The 21944-nt window shown below is 34.8% G+C and overlaps 1 pseudogene; it reads right to left on the bottom strand.

Moving 5' to 3' along the window:
* Positions 1–17134: 17134 nt before the first annotated feature.
* On the bottom strand, positions 17135–17773 carry LOC149558753 (glycine-rich RNA-binding protein RZ1C-like; annotated as a pseudogene).
* Positions 17774–21944: the final 4171 nt, after the last annotated feature.

Here is a 21944-nt window from a genome sequence, read left to right as displayed (position 1 = left end):
AGTAATCTTGTAGGACATTATTGATTGAATAGAAAGAAAATGGAAACCCTCTTCTACAACCCTAATTTCCAAAAGGAATCATCCAAATTGATTAAACACAAGAGAGTGTTCAATGCAGAAATGGATCAAGTGATGGAAAATAGGGAGAAAGGAGGTTATATGATCTTTCAATTGTGAGTAAGTATGTGCTTAACTCATGAAATAGGTAAAAGAAAAATACTAACCTTGAATCTAGAAAAAGCTATTTTCTAATGTCTGTATGTAGTTTCTAGAAAATTTGTAACCTTTCCTAGACTGAAAATGTTGAGACAGAGAAAACCCTAAAAAGTTTTGTCTTTTTGAAGTGAGGTCAACCTTGACCTTGTTGGTGGGGCATAATCTTACCCTAGGGCACAATCGTACCCCAAAAATTTGATCTTGACCTATACTACTCTGAAATATTTTTAGTTTGTGGATCTCACAAGTTCAATGAAAAGGGTATCTGAATTTGCTCTCCAATTTTCCCTTCCACACCTATATCTATAAGAAATGGTTTTGTTTGTTGGATGAGGGGTTTTTTCTTAGTCAAACCCTAGTTTGGAATTAACCTTGAAATATAATTGCAATAATATATGCATAAACAAAGTAAATAAAACTATTGACCTTACTTTAATGGAAATTCTTGTGGAGGATCCAAATCCTTGAATATCTTGGTGTTTTGAAACAACATGGTTTCAAATTACCCCAATGAGAATAAGATACATCTAGGGGCAGCTACTTCCCATCTTTAACATACCTTTTTAGACATTGGGGCAACTATAAGGCTAGGCCCTTCTTGTACTTTAGGCTTTACAAACCTAGGTGGGTATACCTTAGATTCACTTATATGGTACTAGTGCTAAAACATATTCTTGAATCTAAAAAAGTAAATCAAAACCCTAAATCTTCTAACACTTATGCATAGATCTCAAACATTGAATAACTAATAACACAGCCAAAGAAATTGCTAAGAAAGGTGAGGTCATCCTTTTTAGTTCTTCAACATTAAAGGGAAAAACTTTTGATTAATGATGTTAATTTTCAGCAAGACCCCAAATATGCAGTAGTAAAAGCAAGTGATCTTATAGCTAATCAGTGCCTTATCTATTGGGCAATTCCATGAGTCAAACACATACATCTATGATATCAATGACACATTTCATGCACCTAGATATCAGATCTATCTTGTCACTTTGTTAATCAAACATCAATGTTCATAAGGACCTCATTCTTATGAATTATCCTTCTCAAAATAACCAGTAACCCTGTCAAACACATCAAGCATTTACTTGGCCCTTTGTTCCAACAACAAAATATATTAGACATACAACCTTAATGGGATTGATCCGGGGGATACTTTCATCAAAATTGAAGTATCTCCAAAACTCCAATAATCAACATCAAGTTAAAGTTCTTGAAATTCTGGACCCAATGCAATTTGAACGGACAAAAATAGAGTCCATATGAAAAATTTATGGTTAGTCAAAGGTTGGTCAAACTGAGAACAAAGGTCATAAAAAAGGTGAAAAAATAATAATCTTCAAAGTGGTCAACAATGGATTTCAAAATAAAAAGCTCATCGAGAGCTTTCCGATAGTGTTTGTTTCATCAAAAACGGAGCCCGTACGTGGAAGTTATGCCATTTTGAAGTTCAAAGTAAGAGATGAATATAGTTGATGTCATCATGACATCAGAAAAATGGGGAAATAGGAAAAAAAGAGAGTTCATGGTCAGATTTGAACTCGTGACCCTTTACTTTTAAAATTTATGCTTCAATCACTACACCAAGCATAGCTTTTCAAATGTATAGGTGGGAATTGATGTTTAAATGCTATCTAATGCCAATTTTGAATAAGGAAGGCCATGCCATCAGCAGGGTTGGAATCGCCGACCGGCGGCACGTAATAAAATTCAGTTGGCCGTTGTCTCATTTGGGTGGCTGATAATTTATCAGCACAATATCATATTTAAACTTAGTAGTATTCCGCCTAACCTTAGTAAAATAAGGTTATTATTTATTTTTGACCCCAAAATTGACATGGAGAGAAATCTCTCAAAAATAGCTAACAGGTTATTCTGAGAGGGGAATTAATTGAAGGGGTTATTTTTGTAAATTTTGTTATAGCCTTATTTTGGATAATTTTTTGTATAAAAAGGGGGTTTAGGAGACTCTTGGGGGCATTCAAAAAAAGGAGAGAACGTCCAAGTGCTGAGTATAAGGGAGATTTTTGAAGTGCTCATTCCTGTACTTTGAAACATCATGATGTTGTTGTGCTTCAAAGGAATGACTTTGTAAACATTTGTAAATGATTTTTTGGAGATAATCGGATCGATCCCCCTATTGGAGCTGGACCCGGAGACGTAGTCCATATGGATGAACTCAGAGATCAAATTGTTTGCGTCTTCTTTCTCTCATTGTCTCTTTTATCAGCTTAATCTTGTTGTTCTCTTATTTCATTTACGTTAATTTCATTCATTAAAAGTTTTAAATTAATTCTATGTAATCAGTTAGCATTCCTTTGTAATAGTCCTAGATCCTAATCAGATCAAATTTGGTATCAGAGCCTTTGTTGGACTAGTATTGCAGATTTGAATGCTAACAAGATCCAAGATTGAGAAAGGCGAAGGAAAGCTTGAGGAATACAATCCTAAGATTGGAAAACAAAGGACTAAACCATCATCACAAATGGCAGATGAAGGTGGACAAGCTTTTCAAGATAAGAGTATTCAGAAGACTCTTCAGAATTTGCAAACAATGGTAGAAGTTTTGGTACGAGAAAGAGAAGAGAAGATGCAAAGACGTGCAGCTCGAAAGGACAAAGGAAAAAAGAAAGGTGCTGATCGTGATCCACCAAAGACACCTCCTTCTTCTCCTTCTTCTACCTCTTCTCCTTCTTCCCCCTCTTCTCCTTCTTCTACCCATTCTCAGTCTTCTAATATTTTCAAAGGAGGACATAAGCCTCAAATTAAGTTGGATGTAAAGTTTGACTTACCAAAATATTGTGGGGAGTTAAATGTCGAGAAACTAGATGACTGGATTTAGCAAGTAGAAGTCTACTATAGAGTTCAAAACCTTGTAGATGATGTTGACAGAATTCAGTTAGCCACTCTTCGTTTAGGTGGTGTAGCCCTAACTTGGTGGGAGAGTAGGTCTCGGGATGAAACTTCACAACATGGTAAGTTTAGTTTGTCTTGGTCAGAATTTTTTACTGCTTTAAAAAAGCAATTCTACCCCCTAGGCCATATGCAACAGTTAATGATGAACTGGCAACATTTTAGGCAAGGGAAAGGCCAGTCTGTCTAGGATTACGCCCATGAATTTCAAAAAAAGGATATTTCATTAAATGTCCCATTATATACCCAGAACACCTTACTCAAGTATATGGGTGGTCTTCATTCTTACCTAAGGCATTCTATTCTTGTCCTGAATCCTTGTAATTTGGATGAAGTATGTGTCCAGGAAACACATTTAGAATCAAGGGGTAAGTGTACTTTCATTGATAAGTCATGATAAAAATCCATCTAAGTCTGAGGAAAAGTCCAAAGGAAAAGGAAAGGGTAAAAAGACAGTAATAGTAAAGAAAGAGGGTGAGAAACCAACATGCTCAAATTGAAAGAAAGAAGGGCATGATGATTCTAAGTGCTGGAAGTTACATCTTGAAAAGAGGCCAAAGTGATATGGTGGAAACAAAGGTAAACATAAAACTACTGCTGTAATTCAACAAGATCTTGGATCTAACTCTAGAGATGAGACAAAGATTGTTGCTACCGAGATCCAAGGTAAAGGAAAAGGTATATCTCTTTCATCAGCTATAAATTCTTCTAGCATAAGTGCAAGTATAAGTAAAGAATCTTCTCCTAAGGATGATAAACTAAGGAATGAATTATTTCACATTCAAGTTGTTGTCAAGCATACTAAGGTCGATACATTATTTGATATGGGTTCTCAAGTTAATTTGATATCTGAAGAAGTTGTTAAAAGCTTAATTTGACTACAATGCCTCATCTGAAACCATACCCTCTTGGATGGGTTTGCGATGATGCACATTTACAAGTAACTAAACGATGCAAGTTAAGATTTGCTATCACTGCAAACTTTGTGGATGAGGTAGAAGTTGATGTAGTCCCTTTAGATATTTGTGGTCTTGTACTTGGGAGTCCCTATTTGAATGATCGACAGGCTATCTTCTATAGGGGGGAAAATAAGTATCATCTGTTTAAAGATAAAATTGAATACATTGTATGGGCACATAAGGTTAAGACTAATTTGGCATTAGTCAATGCTGGTCAAATGAAAAGGTTGGTCAACTCTAGTAAGAATTTTGTGTTGATGCTTGTAAAAGCCAAATAAGATGGAACATCTAAGGCATTTAAGGGATGTGATCCAAAACATAAGGCTGAAATAGTCAAAGTTGTTTTCGCTTACGATGACTTGTTTCAGGAACCAAAAGGATTGCCTCCTAAGAGAGAGATACAACATGAGATCCAATTACAACAAGATGCACCACTTCCTAATATTGGCATGTACCACTTATCAGTGTTGCAGAATGAAGAAATCAAGAAGCAAGTTCAAGAGTTGGTCGAGAAAGGAGTTATCCATCCTAGTACTTCTCCTTGTGGTTCTCCTATTGTATTGGTTCCAAAGAAAGATGGGACTTGGAGAATGTGTATTGACTACAGGGCTCTGAACAAGATAACGGTAAAGAACAGGTACCCTCTTCCTAGAATTGATGATTTACTTGATCAATTGAAACATGCAATTTATTTCACTAAGCTAGACTTACGTAGTGGATATCATCAAATAAGAATTGCAGAAAGTGATATTTGGAAAATAGCTTTTAAGACAAAACAGGGACTTTTTGAGTGGTTGGTCATGCCATTTGGGCTTTGTAATGCACCAACTATATTCATGAGAGTCATGAATGATGTCTTTCATCCCTTTATTGATGATTTTGTCATAGTCTATTTAGATGATATTCTTGTATTTAGTAAGTCTTGGGATGATCATGTAATTCATGTAAAGAAAGTATTTGAAATACTTAGAAAAGAAAAACTATATGTAAAGATGTCAAAATGCAAATTTGCAAAGACATCCTTAGTGTAGTTAGGCTATGTCGTAGGGAATGGTCAACTAAAAGTAGACTCTGCAAAGGTCAAATGTATTGTAAAATGGCCTAAGCCAAGTACAATTACAGAAATTAGGAGTTTCTTAGGTGCAGTTCAGTACTGGAGGAAGTTCATTGCAAATTTCTCTTTCATTGCATCACCGTTGCATGCATTAACCAGTACCAAGGCAACTTTTCAGTGGGGAGGTCTGCAATAGAAGGCTTTCAACACTTTGAAGGAAAAGTTGAGCACCGCACTAGTTCTAGCTCTACCTAATTTACATCAACCATTTGAGATTGAGACAGATGCGAGCAGGTTTTCCATGGGAGTTGTACTCATGCAAGGAGGTAAACCAGTCTGCTATGACTTTGAGACTTTTTTAGGAGTAGTAAGTAACTATCCTACATATGATAAAGAACTTTATGCTTTAGTTCAGAGCATTAAAAAATGGAAGCACTACTTAATGGGAAAGGAAACTGTAATCCACACTGATCACCAACTACTACAATATTTGCACTCACAATCTAAGTCGCAACAAAGTAGGCACTTTAGGTGGATGGGTTTTCTGCAATAGTTTCATTTGGTAATTAAGTATAAGAAGGGTTCCCATAACAAAGTAGCAGATATGCTCTCTAGGCCTCCTGTTCAGAATGCTTTGATAATCCTTCAATATAGTTCTATGGGTCATGAATTTTTTTAGGAACAATATGCTAATGACAAGAACTTTAAGGATATATATGCAACTTTAATCTAGGGTAAACATGTAGAAGAGAAAGATTACTATGTGCAGGATAATTTGTTGTACCACTTGGGAAAACTATGCATTCCTAAAGATGAACATGCACATGTAATCCGTGAAGCACACACCTCTTTGATTGCAGGACATTTCGGGGTAAGTAAGACATTAGCTCAATTGCAAAAATATTTTGACTGGCCTCATATGCAGGAAACTGTCACTAAGTATATAAAAGGATGTGTAATGTGTGCAACTAGCAAACCAAGTAATAGGAAACTATGTTTGTATATGCCATTATCGATACCATCTCGTCCATGGGAAAGTGTGTCTATGGACTTTGTGGGAGGTTTACCTATGTCTAGGAAGGGTCATGATTATTTGTATGTAGTAGTTGATCGGTTCAGAAAAATGTGTATTTTAATGCCTTGTAAAAAGCAAGTTACTGTTGAACTAACTGTTCATTTTTACTTCCAAAATCTATGGGTTCATTTTGGGTTACCTACTTCTATTGTATTGGATCAAGATTCTCGATTGTTAGGGGAATTTTGGTCATCTTTATGGGGACTCATGGACACCAAGCTGAAGAAGAGTACAGCCTTCCATCCCCAGACCAATGGATAGACAGAGGTAGTGAACAGGACAATTGTGCATCTACTTAGAGGCTACTACAGCAAAAATCCTAAGTTGTGGGATGAAAATCCTCATTATGTGCAACATGCTTACAACCATGCAGCTGTATATGAGCAATGTTAGTATGCTAATAGAAACCAAATTTAAATAAAGCTTCTACAAACTAAAAAAAATTCACAAACTTCAAGATAGACTAAGATGAACTCTCAATTGAGAATATGAGCCATTAATGGGCTCTCTCAATGAGAAGCTCTCTTGTTGAGTAGCTTTGTCTAAATGGATAGGATGTATGCTCAATATGCTTCCAAAAGCTTCAATGGATGATTGTGGATTTTTGGTGTGGATATATGGCTTTAGTATGGATTTGGCTCTCAAAATAGCATTATAACTTTACTTCATGGATTGTGTTATTTTGCAAAGGGGAAGGATCCAATTTATAGGCAAGAGGCTTGAGGGTTTGAGGGCTAAGATGCAAGGATGGAAAAAAGCTTATGGAGGGCTCAGATTGCATGAGAGGAGAGCACATGGATTGTGCTTCCTTATAGCCAATCAAGGAGTGACACATGTCACATGGTGAGAGGATGGAGGAAAGGGCAAGGATGAGTCAACAAAGGAGGCTCAAGAGATAAAATCTTCATAAAGACCCTCATAATGACTTGTAAGAGCAATAAAAGGGCTTGTAAGAGTCATTTATGACCTAGTGGACTTCATAAAGTTTTATGGTTGAGATATTTTGAGGGTGATGAGAGCAAATTCGACTTGGACTTGATTAGAAATGTTTTAAGCTTGTTTAGGCTTGTGCAAATGATTAGAGGATGGATTAGGATGGTTTAGGATTAGCTTAAGGATAGGCAAGTGGATGGCATTTAATGAGGGTGGGTGAAGGAAGAGATATTTGTTAACTTTGGCTTGGGTTAGTAAGTTTTAACCCATGTTTAGGGAATGTGACAAGGTTAGGAGGGGATTAGGATTAGGTTTAAAGACATCTTCTAGAAGAGTCTAGATTTTGGATGAGGATAAAGACTTTCTAGAATAGTCTAGAATTTCCTAGGATGAGGATGAAGACTTTCTAGAAGAGTCTAGAACTTCTTAGGGTGAGGATAAATTAGATTTTTAGGAAATAAATAAAGTTTTATTTATTTCAAGGGTTTGGGTTGAGGAGATATTTATTAAAACTTTTTTAATAAACATGAGGATTAATATTTAATTTTAATTAAATATTTTGAGTTGGGGTTAGGGGTAGGAAATGATGAGATTAGCCTTTAATTGAAATTAAAGAAGGATTAGAAGATTTTGGAAGAGGTTATTGGTCATAAGGAAATTGGCCAATTTTTGGGCAAAAAATAAATTTTTTATTTATTTTAGGATTTTTGGTCAATTTATTAATTAAATAATTAATAAATAAGGAAATAATGTTTAAATAAGATTTAAACATTTTTGGGAGGGATTCCTTAATTAAATATTTTTAATTAAGATAAAGGGATTTAATGGCATAAAAATTAATTAATTAATTAAATAATTAATTAATTAATAAATGATGATGTCATCAGGACTTTTTCAGAAAATAAAAATACTTTATTTTCTAAAGGTTTTTAGGTGTCTACAGCAGCACACTCTTCTACAAAGAGGTCTCCTTTTGAGACTTGCTTCAGTTACTTGCCTAAGACACCAATGGATTTTGCTTTTGGGAAGGACGATGTTGTAGATGGATGCTATGATGCAGAAAAGGCTTTAAAGTTCATCCAGAAGGTCCAAGCAATCCATCAGGTAGTAGAAGCACAATTAGAGTAGAGCCAAGCAAAATACAAGGCTCGCCATGATAAGCATCGCATTGATCACCAATTCCAAGTTGGTGACAGAGTTTGGTTACATATCAGCAAGGAAAGAATGCAAGGTGAAGGAAAGAAGCTCAAGCCTATCAGGTATGGTCCTTTTGAGATCTTGGAAAAGATTAGTACTAATGCTTTCCACCTTAATCTTCCTCCATACATGCAAATTTACTTAGTTGTCAATGTTGAGAATCTGAAGTTGTATGAGCCTCCAATGGTTTTGGATGAAGACATTAGTGTGCAAGTTCCATTAGTTAATGATCTGTCACCAGAGTATATGTCAAAATTGCCAAAAGATGTTATCCTAGACAGGAATGTCAGAACTTCAAGAAGAGGACCAGTTGAATACCTCCAAGTGGGATTGAAGGGGATGCATCCAAGTAAGGCAAGATGGATGGAGATTGGTAAAGTGAGGGAACTATACCCTCACCTTCTTTCTGAGTAATCCAAACTTTCAGTGGTCCAAAAGCTTCTCAGTGGGGAGGCTTGATCTGGGGGATACTTTCGTCAAAATTGAAGTATCTCCAAAACTCCAATAATCAGCATCAAGTTAAAGTTCTTGAAATTCTAGACCCAATGCAATTTGAATGGACAAAAATAAAGTCCATATGCAAAAGTTATGGTCAGTCAAAGGGTGGTCAAACTGAGAACGAAGGTTATAAAAAAAGGTGAAAAAATAATCATCTCCAAAGTGGTCAACAATGGATTTCAAAATAAAAAGCTCGTCGAGAGCTTTCCGATGGTGTTTGTTTCATCAAAAACGGAGCCCGTACATGGAAGTTATGCCATTTTGAAGTTCAAAGTAAGAGATGAATATAGTTGATGTCATCATGATGTTAGCAAAATGGGGAAATAGGAAAAAAAGAGAGTTCATGGTCGGATTTGAACTCGTGACCCTTTACTTTTAAAATTTATGCTTCAATCGCTACACCAAGCATAGCTTTTCAAATGTATAGGTAGGAATTGATGTTTAAATGCTATCTAACGCCACTTTTGAATAAGGAAGGCCGTGCCGCCGGCGGGGTTGGAACCGCTGACCGGCGGCACGCAATAAAATTCAGTTGGCCATTGCGCCCTTTGGGTGGCTGATAATTTATCAGCACAATATCATATTTAAACTTAGTAGTATTCCGCCTAACCTTAGTAAAATAAGGTTATTATTTATTTTTGACCCCAAAATTGACATGGAGAGAAATCTATCAAAAATGGCTAACAGGTTATTCCGAGAGGGGAATTAATTGAAGGGGTTATTTTTGTAAATTTTTTTATAGCCTTATTTTGGCTAATTTTGTGTATAAAAAGGGGGTTTAGGAGACTCTTGGGGGCATTCAGAAAAAGGAGAGAACGTCCAAGTGCTGAGTATAAGGGAGATTTTTGAAGTGCTCATTCCTGTCCTTTGAAATAGTGTGATGTTGTTGTACTTCAAAGGAATGACTTTGTAAACATTTGTAAATGATTTTTTGGAGATAATCGGATCATTCCCCCTATTGGAGCTGGACCCGGAGACGTAGTCCATGCAGATGAACTCTGAGATCAAATTGTTTGCGTCTTCTTTCTCTCATTGTCTCTTTTATCAGCTTAATATTGTTGTTCTCTTATTTCATTTACGTTAATTTGATTCGTTAAAAGTTTTAAATTAATTCTATGTAATCAGTTAGCATTCTTCTGTAATAGTCCTAGATCCTAATCAGATCAGCGATGCAAATGGGTCTTAGTTATTTGTCCTTAAACCACATAAGATTTTAGATTACAAAGATAGGAGATGAGAATCATATTGAAACTAAAGAGATTCTTGTTCATTTGTATTCATTTCCTCGAAACTATACATTCAGATGCATGAAATTAAAACATAGAAATGCTTAAAATATCAAAACTTTTTATATTATCTTAACTACTAATGTTCATACAAGAGAAATATACTAAATAAAATGGTGGAATTATAGTTCTAGATCCAACAATGTGGTCTCATAGACAAACTAGAACCAACAATGAGGTATCACATTGAAAATTGCCAACCATAATAATGGATGAGAGAAAGAAAGATATAGAGGAAGAATGTAATTTGGGATCTATTCTGTGTTTGACATGTGTCCACTTGGAAAACCTCCATCTTCTTGTGGTTTCCACAACACATGCCCCATTCCTCATCTAGGAATGGGGACCCCCTACTTTTTTAACTCCCAGACTCACTGTTTGAGAGTCGGGAGAAGAAATTAGTATTAGAGTTAGAAATCAAAAAAATTCTAAAAAAATCAAAATATCCCAAAAGATCAAAAAATCCAAAAAATCCAAAAATTAATAAAATAAAATAATTAAAATAAATTAAAATAAAACAAAACAAAAAAGTCCCTAAGGGGGACCTTTTTTTTCTTTTTTTACATTTTTTCTTTTTCGATATCCAATGATTAATCATGTTTCATTTTTACCATGATGCACAGGCAATATAATTAGATGGCATCCACATCTACATCAACAATAAAACCAATTATTTAAAAATTCCAAAGCATAACCCCAAAATCACGATTACACAATGAGTACACTGAGATCAAAGACATGGACCTTGAACACATGGACTTGGGAGAGTTTTTGAGAGTTTGCAATGGTCCAACTAAAAGGTAATCCTTGAGGTCTGTCCTAATTTGTTCGGGACTAGTAAACATAGTATCACATCCTGAGACCATGCAGTTAGTTGAATTGATCATGACCCTATCTTAGCATTTTGTTCTTAATGAAAGGGTGGTAAAGAGCATCACTAGGGAAGTGGTCTTGGATCTATGGCCTAATAATATTGAGAGGGTTTTTCATCTACCTAGAACTGATCAGTTTATTAGACTTTCATATGAAGAAACTAACAGGTGGCATAAAGATCATTACTAGGAGGCCATCGACATCATATATTCCTTATACTTCATTGAGAAGCCACCTTGGGGGAAGACAATCAAAAAAGTAGATATGACTTGAGGATACATGAAAGATGACATCAGATATTCAATCATTCTCCTAAGCAGACTTATGGGATTACCTATAGAAGGTCATCTCACTCCATTCATGGTCAACTTCATTGAGACCATTAGACACACAAAGATTCCATTGGATTGGGCCACTACACTTAGTGAGAACTTGTGTGACCAGTTGTAGATGGTAAAAGAAAAGAAAAAGTTCTATATGACTTCTTATGTGGTGTATCTACTTATAGCAAGGGAAACTCACTATCCTGGATTGTACAAGAAGGGCAGTATGCAGGACCCTAATGCATGGCCATATATAGTTTATCCTCAGCTAGTGAAGAAGAATCTCTCACTGCAGAGCAAGGAGTAAATAATTTTGAATGATGCTTTCATCTTTTCCATGATTCAATTCATTGAAGGGGATTATGGGAAGAGATTGTTTGATGAGGCCAAGACATAGATCATAGCTCTCAATGCATATTTCATCAAGTTTCAAACATTTTGATACATTCGAGTAGGTGGTGCATCCATCAATCTGAAGAAACTCCCAAGGTACCCAAGTGATAAGTTGGTCTTGATGGAAATATCCCCATAGATTGAGTCAACTTATGAGAGGATCAAAAGATAATGAAGGCCTTGTTGGAAATTGCCTTTTGTAATAGAAGCACACTAGGTAAAGAGAAAGTAGGATATCCTGACTTTTGAGTGGGAATGGGAGAATTATCCTCTTGAAGAATATAACTCTCCCTAGCCATTCTTTGAGAATGTTGGTAAAGTGGAAAACCTGGTAGGAAAGGAGTTCTATCATGAGGATTCCATTGAAGATCATTGGATGAATGCCACAAATGACTATGATGTTCGTATTAGAGACTATGGTAGAATGGCTTTGTATTTAGTAGAGAAGGCTCTCCATTTAACCATCCTAGATGAGATAAGGCTACAAGATTCACGGGAGCTACTATATCCCTTATTCAATATAGATAAATTTGGTGAGAGGATCATTCTAAATGTAGAAGTTGATAGAGAGGAAGGAGATGATATTAATCATTGAGCAAGACATGTCATTAGAATGACAAAGAGTTGGATCAAGAAACCCTTTCCAATTGATCCAATTCTAGATGCAGTGATCTTTCATGCACATGCTCATCGAAAAAGGGGAAAGGGATAGAAATTCATAGTTCTTATCTTTGTGCTATAGCCTCTTATTAGGCCATAAATAGTCTACCAGCTTGATCATCTAGTGAGATACTACCACCCTCTAGAGAAGAAGGGAAAGAGGAAGAGAACCTCTCCTTAGAGGTTTCAGGTAGAGCATATTGAAGAATAGGGCCCTTCCTATCAACCAGGATCTAGTCCCCCAGAGCCCCAAGATGGTGGAGGTTCTCATATTCAAGTTGAATTTCCATTGTCTCTTGTTTTGTCGAGTCAAAAAGAAGAGGAATAAATTCCAGAGACATCCATTCATCTAGTGCATGAAGAGCTCACTTCTCCTATGGTTCCATAGAAACAAAAGAGGATCAAGGTTAGAATGAACAAGAGGCAAAGAGTTCATAAAAGACTAGTGTCTAATCCATCTATTCTTGAAACTATTGTTGAGGAAGAATTAGATGAGGGGGAAATAGAGTCAGATGAAGAGGAGGAGCAAGTGCCTCTACAAAGAAGAACTGGGCTAGCCAAAGAAATAGAATTGGAAAGAAGGAAGAATGTCACAAATACCCCACCACCCACCCAAGTTGAAATGGTATAAATCTCTTCTTTCAAAGATGAAGTAAAACTATGGGTGAATGAGCAAAGGGAGCTAGGTGAAGATGTTCTTTCCATCCTATATTTTGATTTCATGCTTGTGGGTATAGAATTAGTTAGAGATAAGATCAAAGATACCCCTACAAGTGAACTTCAATAGCAAGATTGAATGCAGATGCCACCTGAGATATAAGGTCCTCATCTCACTCCTCCATCTTCACCTCAGGTTATGATGCTAGATAAGATTTTACTAACACCTCCACCTTTGAGTTCAGAAGGAACCATCATTACAAGGGAAACCAAAACCAAGGGTTATTGATGAGCCATCAAAAGAGGCATAGATAGTAGAATATATACAACAACATTCTTAGGAAGTTGAGGATTAAACTACAGGGTCTATAGAAACTGAACTATAGAAGAAGAATCCCCACAATAGGAGACTCCAAGCAAGATTGATAGAGGGAATGATGTAGTTGAACACATCCCTTTATCATCTAGATCCAAGGTTATAGAAAGACATATTCCAAGATGGTTTCGAAAGGAAATAATGAGAAGTGCTAAGCATCAATTCTATGCTTCAGAGGATGATATTTGTGACATTACAGAGATTTTGAACAAGCTTGACTCTCCATTACATGATTAAATGCCATTTGCATTCATTACTACTACACAAAACTAGGACTTATTTTCACAAGTGGCTCACCCTTCAAAAGGTATAGATGCAAAAGCTATAAGCCTTGAGGACTATGAAGTGAAGGATATCATGTTAGGAAAGCCTACATGGGATACATCCTGATAGATGATGACTATGGGATTCAAGGAGGTTCTTAGCTATATGGAACAAGATGAGATTGAAATTAGAACACTTTGAAGGCAAGTTGAGATCTTAAAGGGATATCTAGCTAAAGTTATTGATCCTCTTGATTCTAAACACCTTAAGGAGACTTTGAATACTATTCTTAGAGAAAGGGAAGGTGTATGACTCAATCCATTTTTGAGAGCTTGTTAGAATTGGTGAGATAGCCTTGAGGATAAGGGTGTCACTATAATCACAGGAAGTCTAAAGTTATTGCATGCTACACAAGATAATGTTGATAAGATCATGACAATTTTTAGGTAGGACTTCAGCATTATGGATGAGGTATAGGCATGGAGCAAGGATTTACAAACTCTACAAGCCATAAAAGGGCCAAGGTACCACATTCTAATTGATGTATATGCTAGAGAGGAGTTAGACATGATATATTATTGGATAGAAAAGATTCTAGATGAAAATAAAGTGATGGAAACATTACATGATCAGATACATAGAGTCAAGGATCAAGCCCAAGAGTGAATTTTGGAAGCAGAAGAGTTATACAGTGATACATACTTGGACATTTTTGAAGATGAAGAATGAGAGAAGTTTTTTCTAGTTGAGGTAGTTGTGAAAATTTTTAGAATTACTTTAGAGGAAGCATCCAGTGATGAAGACATCAAAAAAGCCTTTAGGATAGAGGAAGCATTGTTAGAGTTGGACACCAAACTCTAAGATTTTATAGAGACTCAAATTTAGGTGGACAACTGCAGATAGAAGGTCAAAGAAAAGAATGAGGTTTTGAATCTTTTATATGCTATAATATTACTAATATTATAGAGAAATTCAAGGGAAAACATCCAAACATAGCTTTACGATAAAGATGAACAAAACCCAAATGCCAAAATTTCAATTTTGACACTTAGTAAAATTTTGAGATATTGACACAGTCAAGGTTTGTAGCTCCATAGCCTTGTAGGTCCATAGGTCCATAGGTCCATAGCTTTGCAATTTAGAGGTGCACTGACAGTTGATTTCTAGTCCAAAAATAACACTCTCCATGCATCGAGAGCACATTTTGATGAAAAGTTAACCCCGACACACATCTAGTGAAGGGGCAGCTTCTATTTTTGGTGTCTCCATGCACTTCTACCTTGACTGATGGCTTCCTCCTACTTTCTCTCTCATTCTTTCTCTATTTTTGACATGTAAAGGACTCATGCATCCAATTAATGAATAAAATATGGATGAAGTCTCTCTAAGCACCAATTAGATTGTCAGTTTGTATATATTTAGTTTGTTTAAATGTTTTAAAAGAATTTTATTGTATCAAGATATCTCTCACTCTCAACACAAATTGAATAGAGGATTTCTTATAAATACCCCATTATAAAATGTATGAAGGGCTACTATTATTATGCAATAAAATTATGCTTTTGGTTCTAGCATTTGAACTGTAGTTATTCTTGCCTAAATGTGTCATTGTTTTGTGGATTTTTATTCATGAGATTGTGATTGAGCCAAAGGTTTATTGCATTTTTTTTAGATGTGCAATCTTTTAGTTCTGGTGTTTGCTATAGATATATGAATTTTGCTAACATAATTAGCTTGAGAAGAGATCACCCAATTGTATCTACATAGCTTTTTGTCTCGCATGAGTGCACTTTTTGTGGCCTTGCAATTTGATGAAGAGTGAAACATCATTCGATTTGTTAAATATTCTCACTGATGATTGCATCAATGGATTCTAGGAAGCCCTGTTCCTATTTTCATTGGTTTTATACCAATTTCTTCAAAGGTTTAACTCATAGCATGTTGTTTTTGTAGCTTATGTCCATTTAGGAATTTCAATTTCAAGTCATTTGATTTCATGTTATTTTATTTTAGTTTCATTATTTGCTTTGCTAACCCCTTATTAGAGCAGGACCTCAGAGTAGCTACACTGTTAGAGTTGCATGCATTGAAAAATAGAAAAATAGAAAAGTATTATTCTTTTGGTGTGATATTTTGAGAGAGAAAATAGATTTTACTTCAATTCCAAGATAAAAGAATTATTTTTAGAACCAGCAAATGCCTCCTTGTGAACACTCACATTATATTCTACTGAGTGGATTTTGGTACATTGCAAGATAAATACTAAACCTTGGAGTGGATCTTGAAAAATATTTTCTTTTCAATAGAGGAATTACATAATGGATTCCTACCATTGACCTCCTACAAAATTAGTGCCCAACACATTTGGAGATGCAAAACATATTTCTACTCTCTCTTTGTAATTGCACATCAAATATTTTCACTGCTACTTAAGAATGCCTTGAAAATATCTCTAGAATGATTGAAATGAGTAATTAATTTTGATGTCATATCTGAGATCAAGGAAAAGGAAAATAAATTAGTTAAATGACCTCTAGATGCAAGATAAAAATTTTAAAATCATTTTCTCAACATTCAGGCTTCAACAAACTTTCATATCTTCCCTCTAACCAATTTTGATGCTTAATGATGAATTCTGCCCATTTTTCTAAGAATGCCTTGGAAAATAAAAATCTTCCTATAGATCGCACCCTTGAATACTTGTGTAAATTTTGACCTCATATTTAGAAAATTCATCTCCTCCTTGTTCCAATGGTATATTAGTGTCCATGTTTTGGTTTGATCTCACCGTTCTAGCAGCCATTTGAAAAATTGACCCAAGACTATAGAATGAATAGCTTAAATGAATGAAATTTAAAAATTTTAAACATTTCTATAGTCTAAACTATAGAAAATCATCATTTAAAACAAAATTCTTAACATGGATATTTGGATGCTCAAAACTAGAGATAGAAAATTATTATTTTAAAATAATTCTCCTTATACCTCCCTTGGCCCCTTAAATAGTGCCACTTGTTAGATTCTTAGTGGCTCCCACAAATCTACTAGGTTTCTATTTTTTTTGGGAGGTCACCATGTCTCCACTGGTGAAATGTCCCATTTTTTGGTAGCAACATGGTGACTACTAAAAGCTAGCCACTTTTAGGTAAGCTCTTCTTTGGTCAAAATTATTGACTTTATCATCCATTGGCCACAGTAGGCCCCACTATACAAGCAACTGCCTTTCAAAAGTGGTGATGTCTTTAAGACATCTTATGATGTTAGTTCTTTGTTCTTTAAACAAAATAAAAACCTCCTATAGTGTCTATGTGGGATTAAACAATTTGGTTCAAGTTTTTTGAAGAAACTACACTTCTCCTCTACTTTCACTTTTGGCAACTCACATATGGATCAGAAAGGATTATTAATGGAGACTTGTCACCTTCCTAGCATATTCTCTTTTATATCAACATTATCAAAAGTTTTTCTCACTGCATATGAATGAGGGTGAAGTAGGAGGTGGGCTTCCCTTATAATGTACTAGACCACCGTTACTACCATTTCCATATCGATCACTTGCCCTTGCACTATCATGCTCATAACCCCTATCTTTTCCATATCCATTTGGTGCATATTGGTCCAAACCATAATGATCACTACCATATTGTTCATGACTACCATAACAAGCCCTACTATTAGCTCCATGATCTCTATTACCATAAAACCCACCATTATAATGGTCATCATAGTGGTTGTTATAATGATCTCCTCCAAAATGGTCTCCATGACCACCACCACCATATCTAGGGTGAGATGAATAGTGACCACCACCTCCACCCATACTACACTCTTGAGCCCAATGTCTAGGATGACCAAATTTGAAGCAATCAGATCATCTTGGTGCTCTATCAACATGATCCCCTCTTGAAAAACCATAACCACCATAGCCATAGTTAGAATCTACCCTTGCCTTAGGTTAGGCTTTGTTGATAGAGATTTTCCTCCCATTTAATTCACTTCCATGCAACTAGTCAATATCATCTTCCATGGCTCACAAATGGTCAAAGGTCACAAAGCCAAAGCCACAAGGTCAAATTGTTTCTCTGTCCAACATCACTTCATGTTAATCATGCCATATGAGAGCTCAATCATCATATATTCCTCCCTATTTACAATTTAGAAAAATGGGAAGAAGACTATAGTTCATTATCACAATATCTTCTTTAATCTATACTAGAAACTTGTGACTGACAAGTATGCATTTTTGCAAAATAAAACATTGGCCATGACCCCTTGATATATTAAATGTCACTTTCTCATTATCACTGAATGTAATACCACATATCCCCTTTACTCGTTGAGTAGAAACATGTTTTTTCATTGAAAAAGTATAATGACCAAAGTCATCATAAAACATCTTTGAACCTACCCTATCATCCTGATGAAGTTAGTTGGGCCTCAAAGTGGGTCTAGTTAAATAATTTGTATTTCCAAGAAACTAAATTCTCAAATTGATCCATTGATCATCTGGTGCTAATTTGATCAAAATCCAACTACTAGAAACAATTTTGAAACTCATTTTCCATCTTTTTGTAAACTGGTAGCTTTGTGCTAGGAGGTCCTTTGATTGGCTTCAAAAAATAATCCAAACACCTGACTAGGCTCTAAAATAAAACATTCTAATTCTCTATTTCACATTCTTACTATGTCAAATCTTGTCTCATGATGAATTATTAGTCAAAAGATATTGACTGTCTAAGTTTCCCTCTTAGAACTTCTTGCAAGCAAACATGTCAGAAAATAATAAATCGTGTTCTATTTTGGCTTTGAGAACTCGATAAATTGACACTTGAGGAAATGAAAATTGGGGCATTGGTTCAATGTCATGAGGAAACCATAAATATATGATTATAGCTCATGATGAATAAATAAATAAAAATGGCAAGAGGTCAAAGTGGGCTACTTAGATTTCGTAGACTAGAAACACTGGTAGAAAAACATTTTTTGCAAATGGAATTTACATGGGCAAGTGTGCAGACGGATTTGTCAAGATTTACAAACTGGATCACTTCAATTATTTTTAGAGTAGAATATAGTGGTACAATCCATTAAATCTCACCTATCATGGATTCAAAGATATGACATCATGAACAGGGGTACCAACTAATCTACATTTACTAACACCAATAAAAAGTTACAAATTGCATTTGGAATCACATTAGAAAACTGATCAAGTGGATTTTTCATAGACTCAAAATTGAAACATAGAAAGTCTCTAACATTTATAATGCAATAAAAAAGGAAATTTCTCATTTCAATCAACTAGGTCAAAGTTATAACAAGTTAAACAGGGCCTCCTAGAATTTTGAACAATTTGCATCAACATGACAACAATAAATGATTGACTTTGAGGGATTCAAAACCTAGTCAAAACATATTGAAAAAACTTGAAATATAAAATATAGCTTCTCAAATATGGAAAATACACACTCCTAAAGTGGTGAGTCATGAAATTTTACTGGGTGTGAGATATTTAGATGTAAACATGACCTCCAATCACTATTTGACACAAACAAAAATACAGATTTGAACATTGCTCAAAATGAAAGTTCATAGAATGACTCAGAATGACAATTTATCTTTATGGAATGCATAGAAAAATTGAATGCAAGGTTTTAGAAACATTAAACACCTATTACGCCTCAAATGGACAGCTGGGTACACTTGCATTAAAAAGAACTTATAGTGCTTGATTTTATCCATTGTACTCAAAATTAGGGCTTTGATTTTGAGTCCCAATAGAATCCACAAGTATAGATGATCCAAATTATGTAGAAATTTATGTAGGATGTCTCAAATAAATCTCATGAGATCTTCAACATCAATCTTGAATGTATCTTTGCATAAAAGAATGCTTGGATGAATGTGGATGAAATCTTCAACAAGAGGGCTCCATAGAGAATGAATCCTTCAATGGCTAACAATGGATTTCCTTGATGAATTGAATACTTGAACACTTTAATGCTTGATAGTAATTCACTTCATGTAGGTGGATATACTTCATAAAGGGTAACTCCTAGATCATAGAAAAGTAGATTGCTTGTAGATATGCATGGATAGAAAGTAGATATGAACTTCACTCATAGAATAGTTGATCATGGATGTCAAATGAGGGAAGAAGGCTCCTTATATAGAGATCCAGGGTACTAGCTCCTAGAGAAGGCTGAAATAGGAGAATTATATCCCATTTAACCTTAAACCATAGGAATGTACCTAGATTAAATGTAATTTAAGAGTCTATATTTCAAAACCCAAAACAACTGATCTGAAAACAAGAAAAGAAACTTTCCAAAGCTTGAGATCCCGAAACTCCCAAAAATTGAAAATGGGACCTTAGGTCAGGGTCGAGGTTGACCCTACCCTATGTCAAGGTTAAGGTTGTCCTCGGCCTAGGTTAGGGTCAATTTTTACCTTGACCCAGAAGGTCATCCTTGACCTAGAGCCCAAAGTCCTTAGTTTTACAAATGATTTTGTCAAAAATATGATGTAAATAGAGAGAAAAGTAGAATAGGGGAAAAATACTAGATTTATACAAAGAGCCATTCAAGGTTCTTGACATGAGCACATACCACATACTCAAAAGGATAAACATTCTTAACATGAAAGTGCTTCCATTTTAAGATGATACATTAAGTCCCCACTTTAGAAAGAGTATGGACTCAATACAAACTCTTGGTAAATTAGATCATAAAAAAAAGATACTAATATTAAAATAAAATAGATATAGGAATCCTCAAGTCCCTAAAGACTCAAGTCTTAATGAAATCCAAGATCATAATAAGAGAAACAACTCTAAAAAAGAGAAAAAGAACTAGAGTGTGATTATCTTTCCCAATGAGAACCTATGTCCCAGTGTGAACCACACAAGCAAACTATGTAACTGAAAAGATGAAATTGAACTACCTAGTGAATATGGGTACTCACTATCAACCCATCAAGGATTCACCCTCAAGAATATTCTATTCTATAAGAGTAAAACCAAGAGAGATCCAATCTTAAGGACACCTTTGACCTTAAGGGATCAATGTATTTGAAACTAAAGAGATCAAGAGATCCTAAAATATAAATCCATGCTTTGAGGATTAGTCACTAAATTGAAAAGGGAGAAAAATTATCTTGAAAGAGAATATATATATATATATATATATATATATATATATATATATATATATATATATATATACATATATATACATATACACATTTATAGATATATATATATATGTGTATATATATATGTCTATATATACACATACACATACATATATATATATATACATACATACATACATATATATATATATATATATATATATATATATATATATATATATATATATATATATATATATATATATATATATATATATACACACACATACATATACATATATATATATACATATATGTATGTATACATACATACATGTGTGTGTGTGTGTGTGTGTGTGTGTGTGTATTGAAAACTGTGTGTGTGCAATAAGTGAGCAAAGCATATGCCCCCATCTTGAATTCATTTCTAACACTTTAAGAGGAGCAATGACTTTGATTGAAACATAAATAAATCCACTAATTACATTTCCACTATGAGAGGCCCCTAGATAAAGACAACTTAAGGGAAATAGTACATAAACATACAAAGAACACAAAAGGGATCTAACTACTATGGGGTCAGTATGATCATATATGTATATACAATTGAAAATTAATTGACATCATTCCCCAAAGAAAGTAAAACTACAATCACAAAGGAGAAAAGATCACATAAGAAATACAAAGAAGAATCTTTTTAGACTATGACCTAGAGACCAAAAATAATCAATGCTACCAAGTTGAAAATCCAAGCATATTATGCAAGGAAATATAGGACAAGTACAACATAACATGAAACAACATGTGAAAGAATATAGATACATATAGAGGAATATTACAACATTTTTGATTCTCTTTCTCACCTTGCACCAATGTAGTAACAAAGATCACATAAAAGAATCTAATAACATTTACCAAACATATTGCAGGAGAAGCATGGTATAACATAACAACACACAACAAAGACTAACATGAAAGAAAACCCAATCAAGTGTGGCACCTATTCTCCCCATCTCATTTTTTTTTCATTTAGGGAAGATGGGTAATTCACAAGAGGGACTATATCCAACACAGTAGGAATGATAGCCAAATCCAAACAAAGATCCTCTTGAGAATCACAACATTCAATACTA

The sequence above is a fragment of the Cupressus sempervirens genome, chromosome 5, assembly GCF_028749045.1.
Source record: "Cupressus sempervirens isolate cs-2001-9-10 chromosome 5, ASM2874904v1, whole genome shotgun sequence".
Lineage (NCBI taxonomy): Eukaryota > Viridiplantae > Streptophyta > Pinopsida > Cupressales > Cupressaceae > Cupressus > Cupressus sempervirens.
This window is presented reverse-complemented; position numbering and strand designations above follow the sequence as displayed.